At 52.9% G+C, this 25,982-nt stretch overlaps 8 non-coding genes across 8 annotated transcripts; all 8 read right to left on the reverse strand.

Moving 5' to 3' along the window:
- Positions 1-1,113: 1,113 nt before the first annotated feature.
- LOC141207828 (U2 spliceosomal RNA) lies at positions 1,114-1,304 on the reverse strand. Its single transcript, XR_012278150.1, has one exon. It is a non-coding gene; the product is annotated as a U2 spliceosomal RNA (small nuclear RNA).
- A 1,121-nt stretch (positions 1,305-2,425) lies between these two features.
- Positions 2,426-2,616, reverse strand: LOC141207227 (U2 spliceosomal RNA). The gene has a single exon (XR_012277648.1). It is a non-coding gene; the product is annotated as a U2 spliceosomal RNA (small nuclear RNA).
- Positions 2,617-3,737: 1,121 nt separating this feature from the next.
- On the reverse strand, positions 3,738-3,928 carry LOC141207830 (U2 spliceosomal RNA). Its single transcript, XR_012278152.1, has one exon. It is a non-coding gene; the product is annotated as a U2 spliceosomal RNA (small nuclear RNA).
- Positions 3,929-13,780: 9,852 nt separating this feature from the next.
- Positions 13,781-13,965, reverse strand: LOC141207245 (U2 spliceosomal RNA). The gene has a single exon (XR_012277662.1). It is a non-coding gene; the product is annotated as a U2 spliceosomal RNA (small nuclear RNA).
- A 1,121-nt stretch (positions 13,966-15,086) lies between these two features.
- On the reverse strand, positions 15,087-15,277 carry LOC141207831 (U2 spliceosomal RNA). The gene has a single exon (XR_012278153.1). It is a non-coding gene; the product is annotated as a U2 spliceosomal RNA (small nuclear RNA).
- A 6,107-nt stretch (positions 15,278-21,384) lies between these two features.
- Positions 21,385-21,569, reverse strand: LOC141207246 (U2 spliceosomal RNA). The gene has a single exon (XR_012277663.1). It is a non-coding gene; the product is annotated as a U2 spliceosomal RNA (small nuclear RNA).
- Positions 21,570-22,687: 1,118 nt separating this feature from the next.
- LOC141207832 (U2 spliceosomal RNA) lies at positions 22,688-22,878 on the reverse strand. The gene has a single exon (XR_012278154.1). It is a non-coding gene; the product is annotated as a U2 spliceosomal RNA (small nuclear RNA).
- A 1,124-nt stretch (positions 22,879-24,002) lies between these two features.
- On the reverse strand, positions 24,003-24,196 carry LOC141207271 (U2 spliceosomal RNA). Its single transcript, XR_012277688.1, has one exon. It is a non-coding gene; the product is annotated as a U2 spliceosomal RNA (small nuclear RNA).
- Positions 24,197-25,982: the final 1,786 nt, after the last annotated feature.

Here is a 25,982-nt window from a genome sequence, read left to right on the forward strand (position 1 = left end):
TTGGTTTCAAACTACGGAGCCACCCAAGGATCCTGAAAAGTCCATTTGTGGAGATGAGCTCCTGGACTCCCGTTAAGAAGACATGTTGTCAACCTCTAGATCCCTTACATGCCTGCACTTTTCGGCTTGCTGCTGCTGCAATCCACGCGTTTTAGATCTGCATAACTCCACCTCTTTAAACACAGCACCTTCACCCCCTGCTGTTCCCACCCGCCTCAACACCGTTGGAAGGGAGGAGAACCAATTAAGGCGGGGGGTGGGGTGGAACGAGCAGCTGTCTACCCTTAGCAGGAGGGCTGCTGATTACATACCTCTCCTGCTGCTGCTGCTGCTGCTGCTGGCTGTCCAGCAGCAGACTGAAGGTGGCTGCTGCTGTGCACAGGTATATAAAGGCTCAGAGCCTATTATGACACGCGCAGCCAGCGTTCCATTGCCACATTCCATCTACTGCAGGCAGGATACCTGGCTGGCTGAATGTCGCTGAGAAGCTCACAGAGACCGCCATAAGCAACAGTTTAACAGAATGCCACAGACTAATCAACCAAACTTTTTGGGTTGGGTTCTCTTTTATAGTCTGCAGGCATTAAATGAAAGAAGTCAGTGTTCCAGCAGAGGGAGACAACGTTTCAGAAAAGGCATTGTAGCAAACCAAAAAAGAAATTTTAAGCGCAGCAGAGTAACCAGCGCACATACCTGTTAGCTCAGGTGAGTTTAAAAGGCTGCTGTTGATAACAAGGGCATTTGCTAAATAGATGGTGTGTGTGCAACAATATACTGAAAGGTCAATTATATTGTGCAGCTTATCTCACCACCTGTAGTTATTTAGGTGAAAGCTCCAAAATGCTTGCCTAATATGTCTGTTTATCCAAAAGGAAGTAAAAAGGGAGAGCTAGAAAGATAGCATTTCATTACATTACATGGCAATGCAATGCACAGTTGCTGAAGTTGAACCAAAATGAGCTTGTAATCTGGCTTCTGCAACTTTGAACATGAAAAATCCAATGAGGAGAAGAAAAGCAAAGCCAAAGAGTCCATCCCAAAATCCGACAAACAAGCAAAATGAACAAAAAACATTGAATTCAATTCTTTCTGATTTTAGAAACTGCATTAAAGAAGGGGTGCACCGGTCCTGGAGATACTGCAATACCAGGTCAATGCGTGGAGTGGACAGAGCAAGCTCTTTTTCCATCTCCCTGTTCTAAAAATCCATTTAATATATGGTCCCCAGATAGGGGACGTATCAGATATTAAACTGATAAGAACAGATACTACACTTGATCTTAGCCAAAAGGCCGAGAAGCGATAACCAGAATTGGTTTCAAACTACGGAGCCACCCAAGGATCCTGAAAAGTCCATTTGTGGAGATGAGCTCCTGGACTCCCGTTAAGAAGACATGTTGTCAACCTCTAGATCCCTTACATGCCTGCACTTTTCGGCTTGCTGCTGCTGCAATCCACGCGTTTTAGATCTGCATAACTCCACCTCTTTAAACACAGCACCTTCACCCCCTGCTGTTCCCACCCGCCTCAACACCGTTGGAAGGGAGGAGAACCAATTAAGGCGGGGGGTGGGGTGGAACGAGCAGCTGTCTACCCTTAGCAGGAGGGCTGCTGATTACATACCTCTCCTGCTGCTGCTGCTGCTGCTGCTGGCTGTCCAGCAGCAGACTGAAGGTGGCTGCTGCTGTGCACAGGTATATAAAGGCTCAGAACCTATTATGACACGCGCAGCCAGCGTTCCATTGCCACATTCCATCTACTGCAGGCAGGATACCTGGCTGGCTGAATGTCGCTGAGAAGCTCACAGAGACCGCCATAAGCAACAGTTTAACAGAATGCCACAGACTAATCAACCAAACTTTTTGGGTTGGGTTCTCTTTTATAGTCTGCAGGCATTAAATGAAAGAAGTCAGTGTTCCAGCAGAGGGAGACAACGTTTCAGAAAAGGCATTGTAGCAAACCAAAAAAGAAATTTTAAGCGCAGCAGAGTAACCAGCGCACATACCTGTTAGCTCAGGTGAGTTTAAAAGGCTGCTGTTGATAACAAGGGCATTTGCTAAATAGATGGTGTGTGTGCAACAATATACTGAAAGGTCAATTATATTGTGCAACTTATCTTACCACCTGTAGTTATTTAGGTGAAAGCTCCAAAATGCTTGCCTAATATGTCTGTTTATCCAAAAGGAAGTAAAAAGGGAGAGCTAGAAAGATAGCATTTCATTACATTACATGGCAATGCAATGCACAGTTGCTGAAGTTGAACCAAAATGAGCTTGTAATCTGGCTTCTGCAACTTTGAACATGAAAAATCCAATGAGGAGAAGAATAGCAAAGCCAAAGAGTCCATCCCAAAATCCGACAAACAAGCAAAATGAACAAAAAACATTGAATTCAATTCTTTCTGATTTTAGAAACTGCATTAAAGAAGGGGTGCACCGGTCCTGGAGATACTGCAATACCATGTCAATGCGTGGAGTGGACAGAGCAAGCTCTTTTTCCATCTCCCTGTTCTAAAAATCCATTTAATATATGGTCCCCAGATAGGGGACGTATCAGATATTAAACTGATAAGAACAGGTACTACACTTGATCTTAGCCAAAAGGCCGAGAAGCGATAACCAGAATTGGTTTCAAACTACGGAGCCACCCAAGGATCCTGAAAAGTCCATTTGTGGAGATGAGCTCCTGGACTCCCGTTAAGAAGACATGTTGTCAACCTCTAGATCCCTTACATGCCTGCACTTTTCGGCTTGCTGCTGCTGCAATCCACGCGTTTTAGATCTGCATAACTCTACCTCTTTTAACACAGCACCTTCACCCCCTGCTGTTCCCACCCGCCTCAACACCGTTGGAAGGGAGGAGAACCAATTAAGGCGGGGGGTGGGGTGGAACGAGCAGCTGTCTACCCTTAGCAGGAGGGCTGCTGATTACATACCTCTCCTGCTGCTGCTGCTGCTGCTGCTGGCTGTCCAGCAGCAGACTGAAGGTGGCTGCTGCTGTGCACAGGTATATAAAGGCTCAGAGCCTATTATGACACGCGCAGCCAGCGTTCCATTGCCACATTCCATCTACTGCAGGCAGGATACCTGGCTGGCTGAATGTCGCTGAGAAGCTCACAGAGACCGCCATAAGCAACAGTTTAACAGAATGCCACAGACTAATCAACCAAACTTTTTGGGTTGGGTTCTCTTTTATAGTCTGCAGGCATTAAATGAAAGAAGTCAGTGTTCCAGCAGAGGGAGACAACGTTTCAGAAAAGGCATTGTAGCAAACCAAAAAAGAAATTTTAAGCGCAGCAGAGTAACCAGCGCACATACCTGTTAGCTCAGGTGAGTTTAAAAGGCTGCTGTTGATAACAAGGGCATTTGCTAAATAGATGGTGTGTGTGCAACAATATACTGAAAGGTCAATTATATTGTGCAGCTTATCTCACCACCTGTAGTTATTTAGGTGAAAGCTCCAAAATGCTTGCCTAATATGTCTGTTTATCCAAAAGGAAGTAAAAAGGGAGAGCTAGAAAGATAGCATTTCATTACATTACATGGCAATGCAATGCACAGTTGCTGAAGTTGAACCAAAATGAGCTTGTAATCTGGCTTCTGCAACTTTGAACATGAAAAATCCAATGAGGAGAAGAAAAGCAAAGCCAAAGAGTCCATCCCAAAATCCGACAAACAAGCAAAATGAACAAAAAACATTGAATTCAATTCTTTCTGATTTTAGAAACTGCATTAAAGAAGGGGTGCACCGGTCCTGGAGATACTGCAATACCAGGTCAATGCGTGGAGTGGACAGAGCAAGCTCTTTTTCCATCTCCCTGTTCTAAAAATCCATTTAATATATGGTCCCCAGATAGGGGACGTATCAGATATTAAACTGATAAGAACAGATACTACACTTGATCTTAGCCAAAAGGCCGAGAAGCGATAACCAGAATTGGTTTCAAACTACGGAGCCACCCAAGGATCCTGAAAAGTCCATTTGTGGACATGAGCTCCTGGACTCCCGTTAAGCAGACATGTTGTCAACCTCTAGATCCCTTACATGCCTGCACTTTTCGGCTTGCTGCTGCTGCAATCCACGCGTTTTAGATCTGCATAACTCCACCTCTTTAAACACAGCACCTTCACCCCCTGCTGTTCCCACCCGCCTCAACACCGTTGGAAGGGAGGAGAACCAATTAAGGCGGGGGGTGGGGTGGAACGAGCAGCTGTCTACCCTTAGCAGGAGGGCTGCTGATTACATACCTCTCCTGCTGCTGCTGCTGCTGCTGCTGGCTGTCCAGCAGCAGACTGAAGGTGGCTGCTGCTGTGCACAGGTATATAAAGGCTCAGAGCCTATTATGACACGCGCAGCCAGCGTTCCATTGCCACATTCCATCTACTGCAGGCAGGATACCTGGCTGGCTGAATGTCGCTGAGAAGCTCACAGAGACCGCCATAAGCAACAGTTTAACAGAATGCCACAGACTAATCAACCAAACTTTTTGGGTTGGGTTCTCTTTTATAGTCTGCAGGCATTAAATGAAAGAAGTCAGTGTTCCAGCAGAGGGAGACAACGTTTCAGAAAAGGCATTGTAGCAAACCAAAAAAGAAATTTTAAGCGCAGCAGAGTAACCAGCGCACATACCTGTTAGCTCAGGTGAGTTTAAAAGGCTGCTGTTGATAACAAGGGCATTTGCTAAATAGATGGTGTGTGTGCAACAATATACTGAAAGGTCAATTATATTGTGCAGCTTATCTCACCACCTGTAGTTATTTAGGTGAAAGCTCCAAAATGCTTGCCTAATATGTCTGTTTATCCAAAAGGAAGTAAAAAGGGAGAGCTAGAAAGATAGCATTTCATTACATTACATGGCAATGCAATGCACAGTTGCTGAAGTTGAACCAAAATGAGCTTGTAATCTGGCTTCTGCAACTTTGAACATGAAAAATCCAATGAGGAGAAGAAAAGCAAAGCCAAAGAGTCCATCCCAAAATCCGACAAACAAGCAAAATGAGCAAAAAACATTGAATTCAATTCTTTCTGATTTTAGAAACTGCATTAAAGAAGGGGTGCACCGGTCCTGGAGATGACGCGCCCCCTGGGACATATTCCTTTTTGAGGGGAATACCCGGCACCGGATCAGATGGGGGGGTTTGTAGTCTCCGAGCGGCTGTGACCCGGCCCGTGCCCAGGGCGTCAAGCTCAGTGTTATGTGGCAGTCCTACAGATGTTATTAAGAGTTCTTTTGTGTCGACTACGCCACCCGTTGTGATGCGGTCACTGTGGCCGCCGCTGCAGCAGGGTCCGCTGAGGCTGATGGTGGGTGCGCAGCTTGGTGGGATAACCCCCAACGGGAGGGGTATAGCCTCAGAGGGGACAGGCGCAGAGGATGGGGGTTGTGGTGGTGTAGTGCAGACGGCAGTGAAGACAGAGTCGGGTTGTGCAGTTAAGGGTGTTTACTTACTGCAGATGTTGTACTGGTCACTCCAGCTGCTAGTGACCACCCGAGCCGTGCTGCGTCCACCAGGTCCTGGATCCAGCCAACCCCCAAACAAGTCCGGAGCGTGGCCCTGAGCTCTCTTTCTGTCCCGTTCTCTGGCCGTCCCCACCAGTAATCCACCTAGGTCCAGCTCCCTCGGGCCTTCTGTTGGGACACCCTTGGCCCTGGGTTCCCTGACCCTTCATGTGGTGTGCCTTCGGGGTGGATGTGATGGGTGACCGTGGCAGACGCTGCCCACGGTTTCCGGTCTCTGGCTGGGGAATGTTTTTACCCCCACCAGCTTGGGTTCCGGTACCCTGATGCCGACTCTTCACCCGGTGCTTTGAGTTGGGATCTCAGAGTCCTTCTCTTCTGTGCTCTGGGTCTCTCTCTTTTCTCCTCTCTCACTCTGGGTCTTTGTCTTTCTTCTCTCCTCTGCTCCTGACTTGTTCTCTGCAGCTGACTGACTCTCTGCATCTGATCCTCTGCATCTGACCCTGATCTTAGTTGGTGCCCACCTTATATACACCCTCTATGTGTGAGCTCAGGTGACCAGCACCCAATGAGCTCCTATCTTTACCCAGGCTGCTCCCCCTATCTGCCCCTACACTACATGGGATGTACCACCCCCCTCCCACTCCAGCCAGGAACAGACTCGGTCGTACCTGCACATTTCTAAGTGGGAGTACCGTCGGCCTGTTCCCCGGAAATGGGATGTGTGTAGTGCATGCAGCCTACCGAGCTCAGTTCCACACTCCATCCTTACCCGGGAGTGGAATATCACACCTCTGGATTGAGGTGCAATACCCCTGTAGCAGCCGAATCCTCAGGGTGCTACATTCCCCCCTGGTAAATCACAGCACGTCCTCGGGCTGTAAGACATAAATAACACCAAAACATACAAAATTTTTATAAACATATAAAACATATAAAACATTATATATATAAAACTTTTCATATAAACATTCTCGTCGTCTCTTGTTTCAGGTTCCTCCTCCGGACACTGTGCAACGTGTGTCCGGGAAAAGTGCGACAGTCTCTTAGAAAAACTGGTTTTCCTATAAAACCGGTAGGGGGCGCTTTAGGAAGCGCAACTATATACAGGGGAAGTTGGCCGCTCTCAGTCCTCGGCCAGGTAGAGGGAAGGGAATGGCTGCTCACAGTCCTCAGCCTGTGGGATTAAGGGGTAAACGGGTAAACAGTTCACTCAGCTGGTCCCAACGGGGACTATATATATATGTATCAACAGTTTCTTTGGTACCCGGTCGGGTAACTATTTACATCACTTGCTCTGCCGCACCCAACGGCGTCTTCCTCCTGCTCTTTGCTTACAGCTGGTTGTTACTTCAGACCCGTCCGGGTCCTCTTGCTCCTCCTCCTCGCACCGCAACTCCTCCTCCGTCAGGCGGTGTACGTGGAGGGCATAAGGTCCCTTGGCACACTTGTGCCGGGTAAAGGTGACCTCATCTCCGATGTAGAGGTCACGACCCCTGTGCCCCTCCGGCAGATGGGACTCCACGTCTCTGCGCGTGACAAAGACGTCGCCGGGGGTGTTGTTGTCTCGAATGAAGCCCCACCCATGCTGCTGGTTGAACTTGATTACAGTCCCGGTGGTACGGGGACTGTGCGCTGCACGGGGGTCCCTCCTGGTCCGGCTCTTTTGCTCGGCGCTCCTTATTTGGGCCTGTTGTTCCCGGACCCGCCTCTCTCTCCGCTCCCTCGCAAACTCCTCGAGCTGTTGGCGGCAGCACTCCGCACGCTCTGCTGCAGCTGCCCTAGTTTCCTGAGTGAACCCCATTAGATCTTCTCCGGTGGGGTCCCACTCAAACTGTGCTTCCGCTAGCGGGGGCGAGATCCTTATTACGGGCTTCGGAGCCGGAATCAGGGGTGCACACATGGCCCCAACCCTCCTCTGGTGCTCCAGTTCGTAATACTTCTGGGGCCAGACGAAAGGCTGCCCGTCCGGCCACGTGTGCTGGGCAAACAAGTCCTCTCCCAGACGCGGCACCCTTGGTTTTACGGGTGCGGGCGCGGTGGTGGTGGCGCCCGGGTTGCCCAGGCCTTGCGGCCAGGCCTGGGGCACCTGGAAGGTGAAGGGCACCGTTAATACGGCGGCGCCCTGGGCTACCTGGCCTTGCGACCAGGCCGGAGGCTCCGCAGAGGTAGGGGGCGCTGTTGGTGTTGCGGCGCCCGGGAATTCTAGGCCCTGCGACCAGGCTGGTGGTACTTCCTGCTTGGTCACGCTCGGGGTCGAGGCGTGTGACGTCACAGGGGTCGCGGCGGCGGCTTCCGGTTGGGGCCTAGTCTGCGTCGGTGACATGGCGTTTTCGGGCACAGCAGGGGGACTTTCGGGCTCTGCGACGGGGAGCTGGGGCAGGTAAGCGGTGTCACGGCTTGGGGTATAGGCGTCCCCTTTACCTGCCTCCATGCGTTCGGCTCCCTCCTCGGCGCCGTCTCCGGCCTTGGGTCCTCCCGCGCCATCCTCAGAGGCGGTCTCCTTCCTCATCTCGGCTGGCGTGCTCCGGGTCTTGGTTTCAGCTTGCGTCTTGGTTTCAGCTTGCTGGGCCATCTCCCGGCTCCATTCCGCCAATATCTCGCGCTGTACCCGGGCCATCCTCCGTGCGAGGCCCTCCAGGGCAGTCTGCGCACACTCCCGGTCTCGGGGGAGCTGTGCAAGGACCTCCACTAGGCCTAGTGGGGTCGTGGTGTCCAGCAGGCTCCTGACCAACGGGTCGGTGCTGCTCTGCTCTTCTTCCAGCAGGCTCCTGGCCAGCGGGCCGGTGCTGCTCTGCTCTATGGACATCTCCGGGTGAGCTTCTCTGCTACTCCTCTCCAGACTTCTTGTCTCCGGGTGCGCTCGCTCCAGACTGCTCCAGGCGGCACCCATCTTTGTTCTTTTCTCTCGTCTCCTCCCACTTCGAGGGCGGTCCCGGGGCAACTCGGTGACTGTCAGCTCCAGGGGTAGTTCTTTCACGCTGACAGACACCTCCAGCATCACAGTCTCTGTTGGTGGGGGCGGTTTCCACTTTTGGCGCCATTTTCTGTCCTGGCCCACGATGGGAGGTGGCCTCTTGCCCTCCTTTGGCACGCCCATAATGGCGTCCGCTGCTCTTCCAAGGCGGGAAATCTGCGGTTTTGGCGGGAAGCGTCGCCCAGTGGCGGGAAACTCTGCAGATGGCGGGAACAAGTTGGAAATGGCGGACAATCGGCGGAAAACGACTGGTGATGGAGTCCGATGGCGTGGACCCTCCGGAACCGGCGGGAGACTTCTTTCTGAGGTAAACTTGCACTTTTCTTCAGGCACGCAGTACCCGGGTGTTGCGGGCACGTAATCCTGCCGACTACGCCAAAGTTGACGCGCCCCCTGGGACATATTCCTTTTTGAGGGGAATACCAGGCACCGGATCAGATGGGGGGGTTTGTAGTCTCCGAGCGGCTGTGACCCGGCCCGTGCCCAGGGCGTCAAGCTCAGTGTTATGTGGCAGTCCTACAGATGTTATTAAGAGTTCTTTTGTGTCGACTACGCCACCCGTTGTGATGCGGTCACTGTGGCCGCCGCTGCAGCAGGGTCCGCTGAGGCTGATGGTGGGTGCGCAGCTTGGTGGGATAACCCCCAACGGGAGGGGTATAGCCTCAGAGGGGACAGGCGCAGAGGATGGGGGTTGTGGTGGTGTAGAGCAGACGGCAGTGAAGACAGAGTCGGGTTGTGCAGTTAAGGGTGTTTACTTACTGCAGATGTTGTACTGGTCACTCCAGCTGCTAGTGACCACCCGAGCCGTGCTGCGTCCACCAGGTCCTGGATCCAGCCAACCCCCAAACAAGTCCGGAGCGTGGCCCTGAGCTCTCTTTCTGTCCCGTTCTCTGGCCGTCCCCACCAGTAATCCACCTAGGTCCAGCTCCCTCGGGCCTTCTGTTGGGACACCCTTGGCCCTGGGTTCCCTGACCCTTCATGTGGTGTGCCTTCGGGGTGGATGTGATGGGTGACCGTGGCAGACGCTGCCCACGGTCTCCGGTCTCTGGCTGGGGAATGTTTTTACCCCCACCAGCTTGGGTTCCGGTACCCTGATGCCGACTCTTCACCCGGTGCTTTGAGTTGGGATCTCAGAGTCCTTCTCTTCTGTGCTCTGGGTCTCTCTCTTTTCTCCTCTCTCACTCTGGGTCTTTGTCTTTCTTCTCTCCTCTGCTCCTGACTTGTTCTCTGCAGCTGACTGACTCTCTGCATCTGATCCTCTGCATCTGACCCTGATCTTAGTTGGTGCCCACCTTATATACACCCTCTATGTGTGAGCTCAGGTGACCAGCACCCAATGAGCTCCTATCTTTACCCAGGCTGCTCCCCCTATCTGCCCCTACACTACATGGGATGTACCACCCCCCTCCCACTCCAGCCAGGAACAGACTCGGTCGTACCTGCACATTTCTAAGTGGGAGTACCGTCGGCCTGTTCCCCGGAAATGGGATGTGTGTAGTGCATGCAGCCTACCGAGCTCAGTTCCACACTCCATCCTTACCCGGGAGTGGAATATCACACCTCTGGATTGAGGTGCAATACCCCTGTAGCAGCCGAATCCTCAGGGTGCTACATTCCCCCCTGGTAAATCACAGCACGTCCTCGGGCTGTAAGACATAAATAACACCAAAACATACAAAATTTTTATAAACATATAAAACATATAAAACATTATATATATAAAACTTTTCATATAAACATTCTCGTCGTCTCTTGTTTCAGGTTCCTCCTCCGGACACTGTGCAACGTGTGTCCGGGAAAAGTGCGACAGTCTCTTAGAAAAACTGGTTTTCCTATAAAACCGGTAGGGGGCGCTTTAGGAAGCGCAACTATATACAGGGGAAGTTGGCCGCTCTCAGTCCTCGGCCAGGTAGAGGGAAGGGAATGGCTGCTCACAGTCCTCAGCCTGTGGGATTAAGGGGTAAACGGGTAAACAGTTCACTCAGCTGGTCCCAACGGGGACTATATATATATGTATCAACAGTTTCTTTGGTACCCGGTCGGGTAACTATTTACATCACTTGCTCTGCCGCACCCAACGGCGTCTTCCTCCTGCTCTTTGCTTACAGCTGGTTGTTACTTCAGACCCGTCCGGGTCCTCTTGCTCCTCCTCCTCGCACCGCAACTCCTCCTCCGTCAGGCGGTGTACGTGGAGGGCATAAGGTCCCTTGGCACACTTGTGCCGGGTAAAGGTGACCTCATCTCCGATGTAGAGGTCACGACCCCTGTGCCCCTCCGGCAGATGGGACTCCACGTCTCTGCGCGTGACAAAGACGTCGCCGGGGGTGTTGTTGTCTCGAATGAAGCCCCACCCATGCTGCTGGTTGAACTTGATTACAGTCCCGGTGGTACGGGGACTGTGCGCTGCACGGGGGTCCCTCCTGGTCCGGCTCTTTTGCTCGGCGCTCCTTATTTGGGCCTGTTGTTCCCGGACCCGCCTCTCTCTCCGCTCCCTCGCAAACTCCTCGAGCTGTTGGCGGCAGCACTCCGCACGCTCTGCTGCAGCTGCCCTAGTTTCCTGAGTGAACCCCATTAGATCTTCTCCGGTGGGGTCCCACTCAAACTGTGCTTCCGCTAGCGGGGGCGAGATCCTTATTACGGGCTTCGGAGCCGGAATCAGGGGTGCACACATGGCCCCAACCCTCCTCTGGTGCTCCAGTTCGTAATACTTCTGGGGCCAGACGAAAGGCTGCCCGTCCGGCCACGTGTGCTGGGCAAACAAGTCCTCTCCCAGACGCGGCACCCTTGGTTTTACGGGTGCGGGCGCGGTGGTGGTGGCGCCCGGGTTGCCCAGGCCTTGCGGCCAGGCCTGGTGCACCTGGAAGGTGAAGGGCACCGTTAATACGGCGGCGCCCTGGGCTACCTGGCCTTGCGACCAGGCCGGAGGCTCCGCAGAGGTAGGGGGCGCTGTTGGTGTTGCGGCGCCCGGGAATTCTAGGCCCTGCGACCAGGCTGGTGGTACTTCCTGCTTGGTCACGCTCGGGGTCGAGGCGTGTGACGTCACAGGGGTCGCGGCGGCGGCTTCCGGTTGGGGCCTAGTCTGCGTCGGTGACATGGCGTTTTCGGGCACAGCAGGGGGACTTTCGGGCTCTGCGACGGGGAGCTGGGGCAGGTAAGCGGTGTCACGGCTTGGGGTATAGGCGTCCCCTTTACCTGCCTCCATGCGTTCGGCTCCCTCCTCGGCGCCGTCTCCGGCCTTGGGTCCTCCCGCGCCATCCTCAGAGGCGGTCTCCTTCCTCATCTCGGCTGGCGTGCTCCGGGTCTTGGTTTCAGCTTGCGTCTTGGTTTCAGCTTGCTGGGCCATCTCCCGGCTCCATTCCGCCAATATCTCGCGCTGTACCCGGGCCATCCTCCGTGCGAGGCCCTCCAGGGCAGTCTGCGCACACTCCCGGTCTCGGGGGAGCTGTGCAAGGACCTCCACTAGGCCTAGTGGGGTCGTGGTGTCCAGCAGGCTCCTGACCAACGGGTCGGTGCTGCTCTGCTCTTCTTCCAGCAGGCTCCTGGCCAGCGGGCCGGTGCTGCTCTGCTCTCTGGACATCTCCGGGTGAGCTTCTCTGCTACTCCTCTCCAGACTTCTTGTCTCCGGGTGCGCTCGCTCCAGACTGCTCCAGGCGGCACCCATCTTTGTTCTTTTCTCTCGTCTCCTCCCACTTCGAGGGCGGTCCCGGGGCAACTCGGTGACTGTCAGCTCCAGGGGTAGTTCTTTCACGCTGACAGACACCTCCAGCATCACAGTCTCTGTTGGTGGGGGCGGTTTCCACTTTTGGCGCCATTTTCTGTCCTGGCCCACGATGGGAGGTGGCCTCTTGCCCTCCTTTGGCACGCCCATAATGGCGTCCGCTGCTCTTCCAAGGCGGGAAATCTGCGGTTTTGGCGGGAAGCGTCGCCCAGTGGCGGGAAACTCTGCAGATGGCGGGAACAAGTTGGAAATGGCGGACAATCGGCGGAAAACGACTGGTGATGGAGTCCGATGGCGTGGACCCTCCGGAACCGGCGGGAGACTTCTTTCTGAGGTAAACTTGCACTTTTCTTCAGGCACGCAGTACCCGGGTGTTGCGGGCACGTAATCCTGCCGACTACGCCAAAGTTGACGCGCCCCCTGGGACATATTCCTTTTTGAGGGGAATACCCGGCACCGGATCAGATGGGGGGGTTTGTAGTCTCCGAGCGGCTGTGACCCGGCCCGTGCCCAGGGCGTCAAGCTCAGTGTTACGTGGCAGTCCTACAGATGTTATTAAGAGTTCTTTTGTGTCGACTACGCCACCCGTTGTGATGCGGTCACTGTGGCCGCCGCTGCAGCAGGGTCCGCTGAGGCTGATGGTGGGTGCGCAGCTTGGTGGGATAACCCCCAACGGGAGGGGTATAGCCTCAGAGGGGACAGGCGCAGAGGATGGGGGTTGTGGTGGTGTAGTGCAGACGGCAGTGAAGACAGAGTCGGGTTGTGCAGTTAAGGGTGTTTACTTACTGCAGATGTTGTACTGGTCACTCCAGCTGCTAGTGACCACCCGAGCCGTGCTGCGTCCACCAGGTCCTGGATCCAGCCAACCCCCAAACAAGTCCGGAGCGTGGCCCTGAGCTCTCTTTCTGTCCCGTTCTCTGGCCGTCCCCACCAGTAATCCACCTAGGTCCAGCTCCCTCGGGCCTTCTGTTGGGACACCCTTGGCCCTGGGTTCCCTGACCCTTCATGTGGTGTGCCTTCGGGGTGGATGTGATGGGTGACCGTGGCAGACGCTGCCCACGGTCTCCGGTCTCTGGCTGGGGAATGTTTTTACCCCCACCAGCTTGGGTTCCGGTACCCTGATGCCGACTCTTCACCCGGTGCTTTGAGTTGGGATCTCAGAGTCCTTCTCTTCTGTGCTCTGGGTCTCTCTCTTTTCTCCTCTCTCACTCTGGGTCTTTGTCTTTCTTCTCTCCTCTGCTCCTGACTTGTTCTCTGCAGCTGACTGACTCTCTGCATCTGATCCTCTGCATCTGACCCTGATCTTAGTTGGTGCCCACCTTATATACACCCTCTATGTGTGAGCTCAGGTGACCAGCACCCAATGAGCTCCTATCTTTACCTAGGCTGCTCCCCCTATCTGCCCCTACACTACATGGGATGTACCACCCCCCTCCCACTCCAGCCAGGAACAGACTCGGTCGTACCTGCACATTTCTAAGTGGGAGTACCGTCGGCCTGTTCCCCGGAAATGGGATGTGTGTAGTGCATGCAGCCTACCGAGCTCAGTTCCACACTCCATCCTTACCCGGGAGTGGAATATCACACCTCTGGATTGAGGTGCAATACCCCTGTAGCAGCCGAATCCTCAGGGTGCTACAGAGATACTGCAATACCAGGTCAATGCGTGGAGTGGACAGAGCAAGCTCTTTTTCCATCTCCCTGTTCTAAAAATCCATTTAATATATGGTCCCCAGATAGGGGACGTATCAGATATTAAACTGATAAGAACAGATACTACACTTGATCTTAGCCAAAAGGCCGAGAAGCGATAACCAGAATTGGTTTCAAACTACGGAGCCACCCAAGGATCCTGAAAAGTCCATTTGTGGAGATGAGCTCCTGGACTCCCGTTAAGAAGACATGTTGTCAACCTCTAGATCCCTTACATGCCTGCACTTTTCGGCTTGCTGCTGCTGCAATCCACGCGTTTTAGATCTGCATAACTCCACCTCTTTAAACACAGCACCTTCACCCCCTGCTGTTCCCACCCGCCTCAACACCGTTGGAAGGGAGGAGAACCAATTAAGGCGGGGGGTGGGGTGGAACGAGCAGCTGTCTACCCTTAGCAGGAGGGCTGCTGATTACATACCTCTCCTGCTGCTGCTGCTGCTGCTGCTGGCTGTCCAGCAGCAGACTGAAGGTGGCTGCTGCTGTGCACAGGTATATAAAGGCTCAGAGCCTATTATGACACGCGCAGCCAGCGTTCCATTGCCACATTCCATCTACTGCAGGCAGGATACCTGGCTGGCTGAATGTCGCTGAGAAGCTCACAGAGACCGCCATAAGCAACAGTTTAACAGAATGCCACAGACTAATCAACCAAACTTTTTGGGTTGGGTTCTCTTTTATAGTCTGCAGGCATTAAATGAAAGAAGTCAGTGTTCCAGCAGAGGGAGACAACGTTTCAGAAAAGGCATTGTAGCAAACCAAAAAAGAAATTTTAAGCGCAGCAGAGTAACCAGCGCACATACCTGTTAGCTCAGGTGAGTTTAAAAGGCTGCTGTTGATAACAAGGGCATTTGCTAAATAGATGGTGTGTGTGCAACAATATACTGAAAGGTCAATTATATTGTGCAGCTTATCTCACCACCTGGAGTTATTTAGGTGAAAGCTCCAAAATGCTTGCCTAATATGTCTGTTTATCCAAAAGGAAGTAAAAAGGGAGAGCTAGAAAGATAGCATTTCATTACATTACATGGCAATGCAATGCACAGTTGCTGAAGTTGAACCAAAATGAGCTTGTAATCTGGCTTCTGCAACTTTGAACATGAAAAATCCAATGAGGAGAAGAAAAGCAAAGCCAAAGAGTCCATCCCAAAATCCGACAAACAAGCAAAATGAACAAAAAACATTGAATTCAATTCTTTCTGATTTTAGAAACTGCATTAAAGAAGGGGTGCACCGGTCCTGGAGATACTGCAATACCAGGTCAATGCGTGGAGTGGACAGAGCAAGCTCTTTTTCCATCTCCCTGTTCTAAAAATCCATTTAATATATGGTCCCCAGATAGGGGACGTATCAGATATTAAACTGATAAGAACAGATACTACACTTGATCTTAGCCAAAAGGCCGAGAAGCGATAACCAGAATTGGTTTCAAACTACGGAGCCACCCAAGGATCCTGAAAAGTCCATTTGTGGAGATGAGCTCCTGGACTCCCGTTAAGAAGACATGTTGTCAACCTTTAGATCCCTTACATGCCTGCACTTTTCGGCTTGCTGCTGCTGCAATCCACGCGTTTTAGATCTGCATAACTCCACCTCTTTAAACACAGCACCTTCACCCCCTGCTGTTCCCACCCGCCTCAACACCGTTGGAAGGGAGGAGAACCAATTAAGGCGGGGGGTGGGGTGGAACGAGCAGCTGTCTACCCTTAGCAGGAGGGCTGCTGATTACATACCTCTCCTGCTGCTGCTGCTGCTGCTGCTGGCTGTCCAGCAGCAGACTGAAGGTGGCTGCTGCTGTGCACAGGTATATAAAGGCTCAGAGCCTATTATGACACGCGCAGCCAGCGTTCCATTGCCACATTCCATCTACTGCAGGCAGGATACCTGGCTGGCTGAATGTCGCTGAGAAGCTCACAGAGACCGCCATAAGCAACAGTTTAACAGAATGCCACAGACTAATCAACCAAACTTTTTGGGTTGGGTTCTCTTTTATAGTCTGCAGGCATTAAATGAAAGAAGTCAGTGTTCCAGCAGAGGGAGACAACGTTTCAGAAAAGGCATTGTAGCAAACCAAAAAAGAAATTTTAAGCGCAGCAGAGTAACCAGCGCACATACCTGTTAGCTCAGGTGAGTTTAAAAGGCTGCTGTTGATAACAAGGGCATTTGCTAAATAGATGGTGTGTGTGCAACAATATACTGAAAGGTCAATTATATTGTGCAGCTTATCTCACCACCTGTAGTTATTTAGGTGAAAGCTCCAAAATGCTTGCCTAATATGTCTGTTTATCCAAAAGGAAGTAAAAAGGGAGAGCTAGAAAGATAGCATTTCATTACATTACATGGCAATGCAATGCACAGTTGCTGAAGTTGAACCAAAATGAGCTTGTAATCTGGCTTCTGCAACTTTGAACATGAAATATCCAATGAGGAGAAGAAAAGCAAAGCCAAAGAGTCCATCCCAAAATCCGACAAACAAGCAAAATGAACAAAAAACATTGAATTCAATTCTTTCTGATTTTAGAAACTGCATTAAAGAAGGGGTGCACCGGTCCTGGAGATGACGCGCCCCCTGGGACATATACCTTTTTGAGGGGAATACCCGGCACCGGATCAGATGGGGGGGTTTGTAGTCTCCGAGCGGCTGTGACCCGGCCCGTGCCCAGGGCGTCAAGCTCAGTGTTATGTGGCAGTCCTACAGATGTTATTAAGAGTTCTTTTGTGTCGACTACGCCACCCGTTGTGATGCGGTCACTGTGGCCGCCGCTGCAGCAGGGTCCGCTGAGGCTGATGGTGGGTGCGCAGCTTGGTGGGATAACCCCCAACGGGAGGGGTATAGCCTCAGAGGGGACAGGCGCAGAGGATGGGGGTTGTGGTGGTGTAGTGCAGACGGCAGTGAAGACAGAGTCGGGTTGTGCAGTTAAGGGTGTTTACTTACTGCAGATGTTGTACTGGTCACTCCAGCTGCTAGTGACCACCCGAGCCGTGCTGCGTCCACCAGGTCCTGGATCCAGCCAACCCCCAAACAAGTCCGGAGCGTGGCCCTGAGCTCTCTTTCTGTCCCGTTCTCTGGCCGTCCCCACCAGTAATCCACCTAGGTCCAGCTCCCTCGGGCCTTCTGTTGGGACACCCTTGGCCCTGGGTTCCCTGACCCTTCATGTGGTGTGCCTTCGGGGTGGATGTGATGGGTGACCGTGGCAGACGCTGCCCACGGTTTCCGGTCTCTGGCTGGGGAATGTTTTTACCCCCACCAGCTTGGGTTCCGGTACCCTGATGCCGACTCTTCACCCGGTGCTTTGAGTTGGGATCTCAGAGTCCTTCTCTTCTGTGCTCTGGGTCTCTCTCTTTTCTCCTCTCTCACTCTGGGTCTTTGTCTTTCTTCTCTCCTCTGCTCCTGACTTGTTCTCTGCAGCTGACTGACTCTCTGCATCTGATCCTCTGCATCTGACCCTGATCTTAGTTGGTGCCCACCTTATATACACCCTCTATGTGTGAGCTCAGGTGACCAGCACCCAATGAGCTCCTATCTTTACCCAGGCTGCTCCCCCTATCTGCCCCTACACTACATGGGATGTACCACCCCCCTCCCACTCCAGCCAGGAACAGACTCGGTCGTACCTGCACATTTCTAAGTGGGAGTACCGTCGGCCTGTTCCCCGGAAATGGGATGTGTGTAGTGCATGCAGCCTACCGAGCTCAGTTCCACACTCCATCCTTACCCGGGAGTGGAATATCACACCTCTGGATTGAGGTGCAATACCCCTGTAGCAGCCGAATCCTCAGGGTGCTACATTCCCCCCTGGTAAATCACAGCACGTCCTCGGGCTGTAAGACATAAATAACACCAAAACATACAAAATTTTTATAAACATATAAAACATATAAAACATTATATATATAAAACTTTTCATATAAACATTCTCGTCGTCTCTTGTTTCAGGTTCCTCCTCCGGACACTGTGCAACGTGTGTCCGGGAAAAGTGCGACAGTCTCTTAGAAAAACTGGTTTTCCTATAAAACCGGTAGGGGGCGCTTTAGGAAGCGCAACTATATACAGGGGAAGTTGGCCGCTCTCAGTCCTCGGCCAGGTAGAGGGAAGGGAATGGCTGCTCACAGTCCTCAGCCTGTGGGATTAAGGGGTAAACGGGTAAACAGTTCACTCAGCTGGTCCCAACGGGGACTATATATATATGTATCAACAGTTTCTTTGGTACCCGGTCGGGTAACTATTTACATCACTTGCTCTGCCGCACCCAACGGCGTCTTCCTCCTGCTCTTTGCTTACAGCTGGTTGTTACTTCAGACCCGTCCGGGTCCTCTTGCTCCTCCTCCTCGCACCGCAACTCCTCCTCCGTCAGGCGGTGTACGTGGAGGGCATAAGGTCCCTTGGCACACTTGTGCCGGGTAAAGGTGACCTCATCTCCGATGTAGAGGTCACGACCCCTGTGCCCCTCCGGCAGATGGGACTCCACGTCTCTGCGCGTGACAAAGACGTCGCCGGGGGTGTTGTTGTCTCGAATGAAGCCCCACCCATGCTGCTGGTTGAACTTGATTACAGTCCCGGTGGTACGGGGACTGTGCGCTGCACGGGGGTCCCTCCTGGTCCGGCTCTTTTGCTCGGCGCTCCTTATTTGGGCCTGTTGTTCCCGGACCCGCCTCTCTCTCCGCTCCCTCGCAAACTCCTCGAGCTGTTGGCGGCAGCACTCCGCACGCTCTGCTGCAGCTGCCCTAGTTTCCTGAGTGAACCCCATTAGATCTTCTCCGGTGGGGTCCCACTCAAACTGTGCTTCCGCTAGCGGGGGCGAGATCCTTATTACGGGCTTCGGAGCCGGAATCAGGGGTGCACACATGGCCCCAACCCTCCTCTGGTGCTCCAGTTCGTAATACTTCTGGGGCCAGACGAAAGGCTGCCCGTCCGGCCACGTGTGCTGGGCAAACAAGTCCTCTCCCAGACGCGGCACCCTTGGTTTTACGGGTGCGGGCGCGGTGGTGGTGGCGCCCGGGTTGCCCAGGCCTTGCGGCCAGGCCTGGGGCACCTGGAAGGTGAAGGGCACCGTTAATACGGCGGCGCCCTGGGCTACCTGGCCTTGCGACCAGGCCGGAGGCTCCGCAGAGGTAGGGGGCGCTGTTGGTGTTGCGGCGCCCGGGAATTCTAGGCCCTGCGACCAGGCTGGTGGTACTGCCTGCTTGGTCACGCTCGGGGTCGAGGCGTGTGACGTCACAGGGGTCGCGGCGGCGGCTTCCGGTTGGGGCCTAGTCTGCGTCGGTGACATGGCGTTTTCGGGCACAGCAGGGGGACTTTCGGGCTCTGCGACGGGGAGCTGGGGCAGGTAAGCGGTGTCACGGCTTGGGGTATAGGCGTCCCCTTTACCTGCCTCCATGCGTTCGGCTCCCTCCTCGGCGCCGTCTCCGGCCTTGGGTCCTCCCGCGCCATCCTCAGAGGCGGTCTCCTTCCTCATCTCGGCTGGCGTGCTCCGGGTCTTGGTTTCAGCTTGCGTCTTGGTTTCAGCTTGCTGGGCCATCTCCCGGCTCCATTCCGCCAATATCTCGCGCTGTACCCGGGCCATCCTCCGTGCGAGGCCCTCCAGGGCAGTCTGCGCACACTCCCGGTCTCGGGGGAGCTGTGCAAGGACCTCCACTAGGCCTAGTGGGGTCGTGGTGTCCAGCAGGCTCCTGACCAACGGGTCGGTGCTGCTCTGCTCTTCTTCCAGCAGGCTCCTGGCCAGCGGGCCGGTGCTGCTCTGCTCTCTGGACATCTCCGGGTGAGCTTCTCTGCTACTCCTCTCCAGACTTCTTGTCTCCGGGTGCGCTCGCTCCAGACTGCTCCAGGCGGCACCCATCTTTGTTCTTTTCTCTCGTCTCCTCCCACTTCGAGGGCGGTCCCGGGGCAACTCGGTGACTGTCAGCTCCAGGGGTAGTTCTTTCACGCTGACAGACACCTCCAGCATCACAGTCTCTGTTGGTGGGGGCGGTTTCCACTTTTGGCGCCATTTTCTGTCCTGGCCCACGATGGGAGGTGGCCTCTTGCCCTCCTTTGGCACGCCCATAATGGCGTCCGCTGCTCTTCCAAGGCGGGAAATCTGCGGTTTTGGCGGGAAGCGTCGCCCAGTGGCGGGAAACTCTGCAGATGGCGGGAACAAGTTGGAAATGGCGGACAATCGGCGGGAAACGACTGGTGATGGAGTCCGATGGCGTGGACCCTCCGGAACCGGCGGGAGACTTCTTTCTGAGGTAAACTTGCACTTTTCTTCAGGCACGCAGTACCCGGGTGTTGCGGGCACGTAATCCTGCCGACTACGCCAAAGTTGACGCGCCCCCTGGGACATATTCCTTTTTGAGGGGAATACCCGGCACCGGATCAGATGGGGGGGTTTGTAGTCTCCGAGCGGCTGTGACCCGGCCCGTGCCCAGGGCGTCAAGCTCAGTGTTATGTGGCAGTCCTACAGATGTTATTAAGAGTTCTTTTGTGTCGACTACGCCACCCGTTGTGATGCGGTCACTGTGGCCGCCGCTGCAGCAGGGTCCGCTGAGGCTGATGGTGGGTGCGCAGCTTGGTGGGATAACCCCCAACGGGAGGGGTATAGCCTCAGAGGGGACAGGCGCAGAGGATGGGGGTTGTGGTGGTGTAGTGCAGACGGCAGTGAAGACAGAGTCGGGTTGTGCAGTTAAGGGTGTTTACTTACTGCAGATGTTGTACTGGTCACTCCAGCTGCTAGTGACCACCCGAGCCGTGCTGCGTCCACCAGGTCCTGGATCCAGCCAACCCCCAAACAAGTCCGGAGCGTGGCCCTGAGCTCTCTTTCTGTCCCGTTCTCTGGCCGTCCCCACCAGTAATCCACCTAGGTCCAGCTCCCTCGGGCCTTCTGTTGGGACACCCTTGGCCCTGGGTTCCCTGACCCTTCATGTGGTGTGCCTTCGGGGTGGATGTGATGGGTGACCGTGGCAGACGCTGCCCACGGTCTCCGGTCTCTGGCTGGGGAATGTTTTTACCCCCACCAGCTTGGGTTCCGGTACCCTGATGCCGACTCTTCACCCGGTGCTTTGAGTTGGGATCTCAGAGTCCTTCTCTTCTGTGCTCTGGGTCTCTCTCTTTTCTCCTCTCTCACTCTGGGTCTTTGTCTTTCTTCTCTCCTCTGCTCCTGACTTGTTCTCTGCAGCTGACTGACTCTCTGCATCTGATCCTCTGCATCTGACCCTGATCTTAGTTGGTGCCCACCTTATATACACCCTCTATGTGTGAGCTCAGGTGACCAGCACCCAATGAGCTCCTATCTTTACCCAGGCTGCTCCCCCTATCTGCCCCTACACTACATGGGATGTACCACCCCCCTCCCACTCCAGCCAGGAACAGACTCGGTCGTACCTGCACATTTCTAAGTGGGAGTACCGTCGGCCTGTTCCCCGGAAATGGGATGTGTGTAGTGCATGCAGCCTACCGAGCTCAGTTCCACACTCCATCCTTACCCGGGAGTGGAATATCACACCTCTGGATTGAGGTGCAATACCCCTGTAGCAGCCGAATCCTCAGGGTGCTACAGAGATACTGCAATACCAGGTCAATGCGTGGAGTGGACAGAGCAAGCTCTTTTTCCATCTCCCTGTTCTAAAAATCCATTTAATATATGGTCCCCAGATAGGGGACGTATCAGATATTAAACTGATAAGAACAGATACTACACTTGATCTTAGCCAAAAGGCCGAGAAGCGATAACCAGAATTGGTTTCAAACTACGGAGCCACCCAAGGATCCTGAAAAGTCCATTTGTGGAGATGAGCTCCTGGACTCCCGTTAAGAAGACATGTTGTCAACCTCTAGATCCCTTACATGCCTGCACTTTTCGGCTTGCTGCTGCTGCAATCCACGCGTTTTAGATCTGCATAACTCCACCTCTTTAAACACAGCACCTTCACCCCCTGCTGTTCCCACCCGCCTCAACACCGTTGGAAGGGAGGAGAACCAATTAAGGCGGGGGGTGGGGTGGAACGAGCAGCTGTCTACCCTTAGCAGGAGGGCTGCTGATTACATACCTCTCCTGCTGCTGCTGCTGCTGCTGGCTGTCCAGCAGCAGACTGAAGGTGGCTGCTGCTGTGCACAGGTATATAAAGGCTCAGAGCCTATTATGACACGCGCAGCCAGCGTTCCATTGCCACATTCCATCTACTGCAGGCAGGATACCTGGCTGGCTGAATGTCGCTGAGAAGCTCACAGAGACCGCCATAAGCAACAGTTTAACAGAATGCCACAGACTAATCAACCAAACTTTTTGGGTTGGGTTCTCTTTTATAGTCTGCAGGCATTAAATGAAAGAAGTCAGTGTTCCAGCAGAGGGAGACAACGTTTCAGAAAAGGCATTGTAGCAAACCAAAAAAGAAATTTTAAGCGCAGCAGAGTAACCAGCGCACATACCTGTTAGCTCAGGTGAGTTTAAAAGGCTGCTGTTGATAACAAGGGCATTTGCTAAATAGATGGTGTGTGTGCAACAATATACTGAAAGGTCAATTATATTGTGCAGCTTATCTCACCACCTGTAGTTATTTAGGTGAAAGCTCCAAAATGCTTGCCTAATATGTCTGTTTATCCAAAAGGAAGTAAAAAGGGAGAGCTAGAAAGATAGCATTTCATTACATTACATGGCAATGCAATGCACAGTTGCTGAAGTTGAACCAAAATGAGCTTGTAATCTGGCTTCTGCAACTTTGAACATGAAAAATCCAATGAGGAGAAGAAAAGCAAAGCCAAAGAGTCCATCCCAAAATCCGACAAACAAGCAAAATGAACAAAAAACATTGAATTCAATTCTTTCTGATTTTAGAAACTGCATTAAAGAAGGGGTGCACCGGTCCTGGAGATACTGCAATACCAGGTCAATGCGTGGAGTGGACAGAGCAAGCTCTTTTTCCATCTCCCTGTTCTAAAAATCCATTTAATATATGGTCCCCAGATAGGGGACGTATCAGATATTAAACTGATAAGAACAGATACTACACTTGATCTTAGCCAAAAGGCCGAGAAGCGATGACCAGAATTGGTTTCAAACTACGGAGCCACCCAAGGATCCTGAAAAGTCCATTTGTGGAGATGAGCTCCTGGACTCCCGTTAAGAAGACATGTTGTCAACCTCTAGATCCCTTACATGCCTGCACTTTTCGGCTTGCTGCTGCTGCAATCCACGCGTTTTAGATCTGCATAACTCCACCTCTTTAAACACAGCACCTTCACCCCCTGCTGTTCCCACCCGCCTCAACACCGTTGGAAGGGAGGAGAACCAATTAAGGCGGGGGGTGGGGTGGAACGAGCAGCTGTCTACCCTTAGCAGGAGGGCTGCTGATTACATACCTCTCCTGCTGCTGCTGCTGCTGCTGCTGCTGGCTGTCCAGCAGCAGACTGAAGGTGGCTGCTGCTGTGCACAGGTATATAAAGGCTCAGAGCCTATTATGACACGCGCAGCCAGCGTTCCATTGCCACATTCCATCTACTGCAGGCAGGATACCTGGCTGGCTGAATGTCGCTGAGAAGCTCACAGAGACCGCCATAAGCAACAGTTTAACAGAATGCCACAGACTAATCAACCAAACTTTTTGGGTTGGGTTCTCTTTTATAGTCTGCAGGCATTAAATGAAAGAAGTCAGTGTTCCAGCAGAGGGAGACAACGTTTCAGAAAAGGCATTGTAGCAAACCAAAAAAGAAATTTTAAGCGCAGCAGAGTAACCAGCGCACATACCTGTTAGCTCAGGTGAGTTTAAAAGGCTGCTGTTGATAACAAGGGCATTTGCTAAATAGATGGTGTGTGTGCAACAATATACTGAAAGGTCAATTATATTGTGCAGCTTATCTCACCACCTGTAGTTATTTAGGTGAAAGCTCCAAAATGCTTGCCTAATATGTCTGTTTATCCAAAAGGAAGTAAAAAGGGAGAGCTAGAAAGATAGCATTTCATTACATTACATGGCAATGCAATGCACAGTTGCTGAAGTTGAACCAAAATGAGCTTGTAATCTGGCTTCTGCAACTTTGAACATGAAAAATCCAATGAGGAGAAGAAAAGCAAAGCCAAAGAGTCCATCCCAAAATCCGACAAACAAGCAAAATGAACAAAAAACATTGAATTCAATTCTTTCTGATTTTAGAAACTGCATTAAAGAAGGGGTGCACCGGTCCTGGAGATACTGCAATACCAGGTCAATGCGTGGAGTGGACAGAGCAAGCTCTTTTTCCATCTCCCTGTTCTAAAAATCCATTTAATATATGGTCCCCAGATAGGGGACGTATCAGATATTAAACTGATAAGAACAGATTTTTTTGATTGAATATATCTTTTATTAGCACAAAAAATAAGTTAACAGACAGTGTACAGTGCCGCAGCCCAGTACACACAGAATTCTACATCATATTTACATAGCATGAGGATACGACGCACTAACTAGACACATCACACCCCTATGCTACACAAAACACTCAATCTGAAAGAAAAAGCATATCAATCAATACAGTACAACGAACCGTGATAAGGGATGGGGATTGGGAAAAAGGGGATGGGGAGGGGAAAATCACAGGCCCGAAGCTTTATTGAAAGACAAGACACATAAGGGGAGAGGGGGAGGAGGGATTTAGTCCTCGTCCTCGTCCTCCGGACCGTCCATGATGGAATAGTCTCTGAGCAGGCTGTGGATCAGCCTGCGGCAGTCCTGGATGGACATCCTCTCCCTCCTCAAGATGAGCCGGTTCCTGGCGACCCAAACGGCATCCTTGAAGCAGTTCATAAGGCGCCAAGCCTCCTGGATGGCTCCGACGGTATGAACCCCAGGGAAGAGTCCGTAAAGCACAGAATGGTGCGATAGGCTCGCCCTGGGGACAGAGTTCATCAGGTCGTCCTCAAGTGCAGTCAATAGGCGCTGTGCAAATCCGCAGTCCCAAAAAGTGTGCAAAGATGTTTCCTCCACGAAGGGGCACTTTGGGCAGTACCGGGTCTTGCACAGGTTCCGGGCATGCATGAATGACCGGACGGGCAGTCCGCCCTGAATCGCCATCCACGACAAGTCCTTGTGCCCGTTGGTCAGCCTGTCAGACGACACATTTGTCCACACAGTCTCCAGCGTGTCCTGGTGAAGTCCTGTGATGTTCTCCACGTCATCCTTGGCTCTGATTAGCTTGTGGATAGTTTTGGGCTTCCACAAGTCGGGCTTGAGTCCCTCCAGTTGATGCTCCCCCACAAATCGAACGACGTCTCCGTAGAACCATGGCGTCGTCCAGTTGTAGGGGAAGGAGCTGTCCCACTTGTCCCAGCCGAGTCGCCTCCAAAGAGGAAGCAGGAAGAAGCGAGACATGGACCTGCCCGCGGAGTCATTCTTGACTTGCAAAGTCCGGCGGACACAATCACACACAAAAGAGGATCGCAGGAGGGTGGGGATATCTGGAACGCCCTTCCCACCCTTGCGAGGCTCCTTGTACATGACGGCCCGCCTGACTCTGTCCATCTTGGATCCCCAGACAAAGTGAAACACTGTCCTGGTAATGGCCCTGCACACAGTGACGTGTGGGGGCCAGGCCTGCGCCGTGTACTGCAAGACGGGCAGGACCTCATTACGCAGGACGAGTGCCTTACCCTCACAAGTGAGGTGTCTGAGGCTCCAGAGTCCGATCCGTTGCTTCACCTTGGCCAAGCGTTCTTGCCAGGACTTGAGGGCCGCTCCTTCCTTCCCGAACCAGACTCCCAGCACCTTGAGGAAATCCGGTTGAATGTTGAAGGGGAAGGGGGCGGAGGAGGCCGGCTGCCAATCCCCGAAGAGCATGGCTTCCGACTTCCTGCAGTTGACTTTGGCCCCTGAAGCCCGGCCGAACCTCTCACACGTCTGGACGAGGGCGTCGACTGAACCACGATCAGCGCAGAAGACGGTGACGTCGTCCATGTAGAGCGAGCACTTGACCTCGTGTCGTCCCGGACCCGGTGCGGTGATCCCTCTGATCTCTCCATTCTGCCGGATAGCCTCTGCGAAGAGTTCTATAACACAAACAAAAAGAAGAGGTGATAGAGGGCAGCCTTGTCTGACCCCAGAGAGGACAGGGAAGGGGTCAGTCTTCCAGCCGTTCACCAACACCGAGCTGTGGATATCAAAATACATCA

The sequence above is a fragment of the Phyllobates terribilis genome, unplaced genomic scaffold, assembly GCF_046119375.1.
Source record: "Phyllobates terribilis strain yellow unplaced genomic scaffold, ASM4611937v1 Scaffold_160__1_contigs__length_4322635, whole genome shotgun sequence".
Classification (NCBI taxonomy): domain Eukaryota; kingdom Metazoa; phylum Chordata; class Amphibia; order Anura; family Dendrobatidae; genus Phyllobates; species Phyllobates terribilis.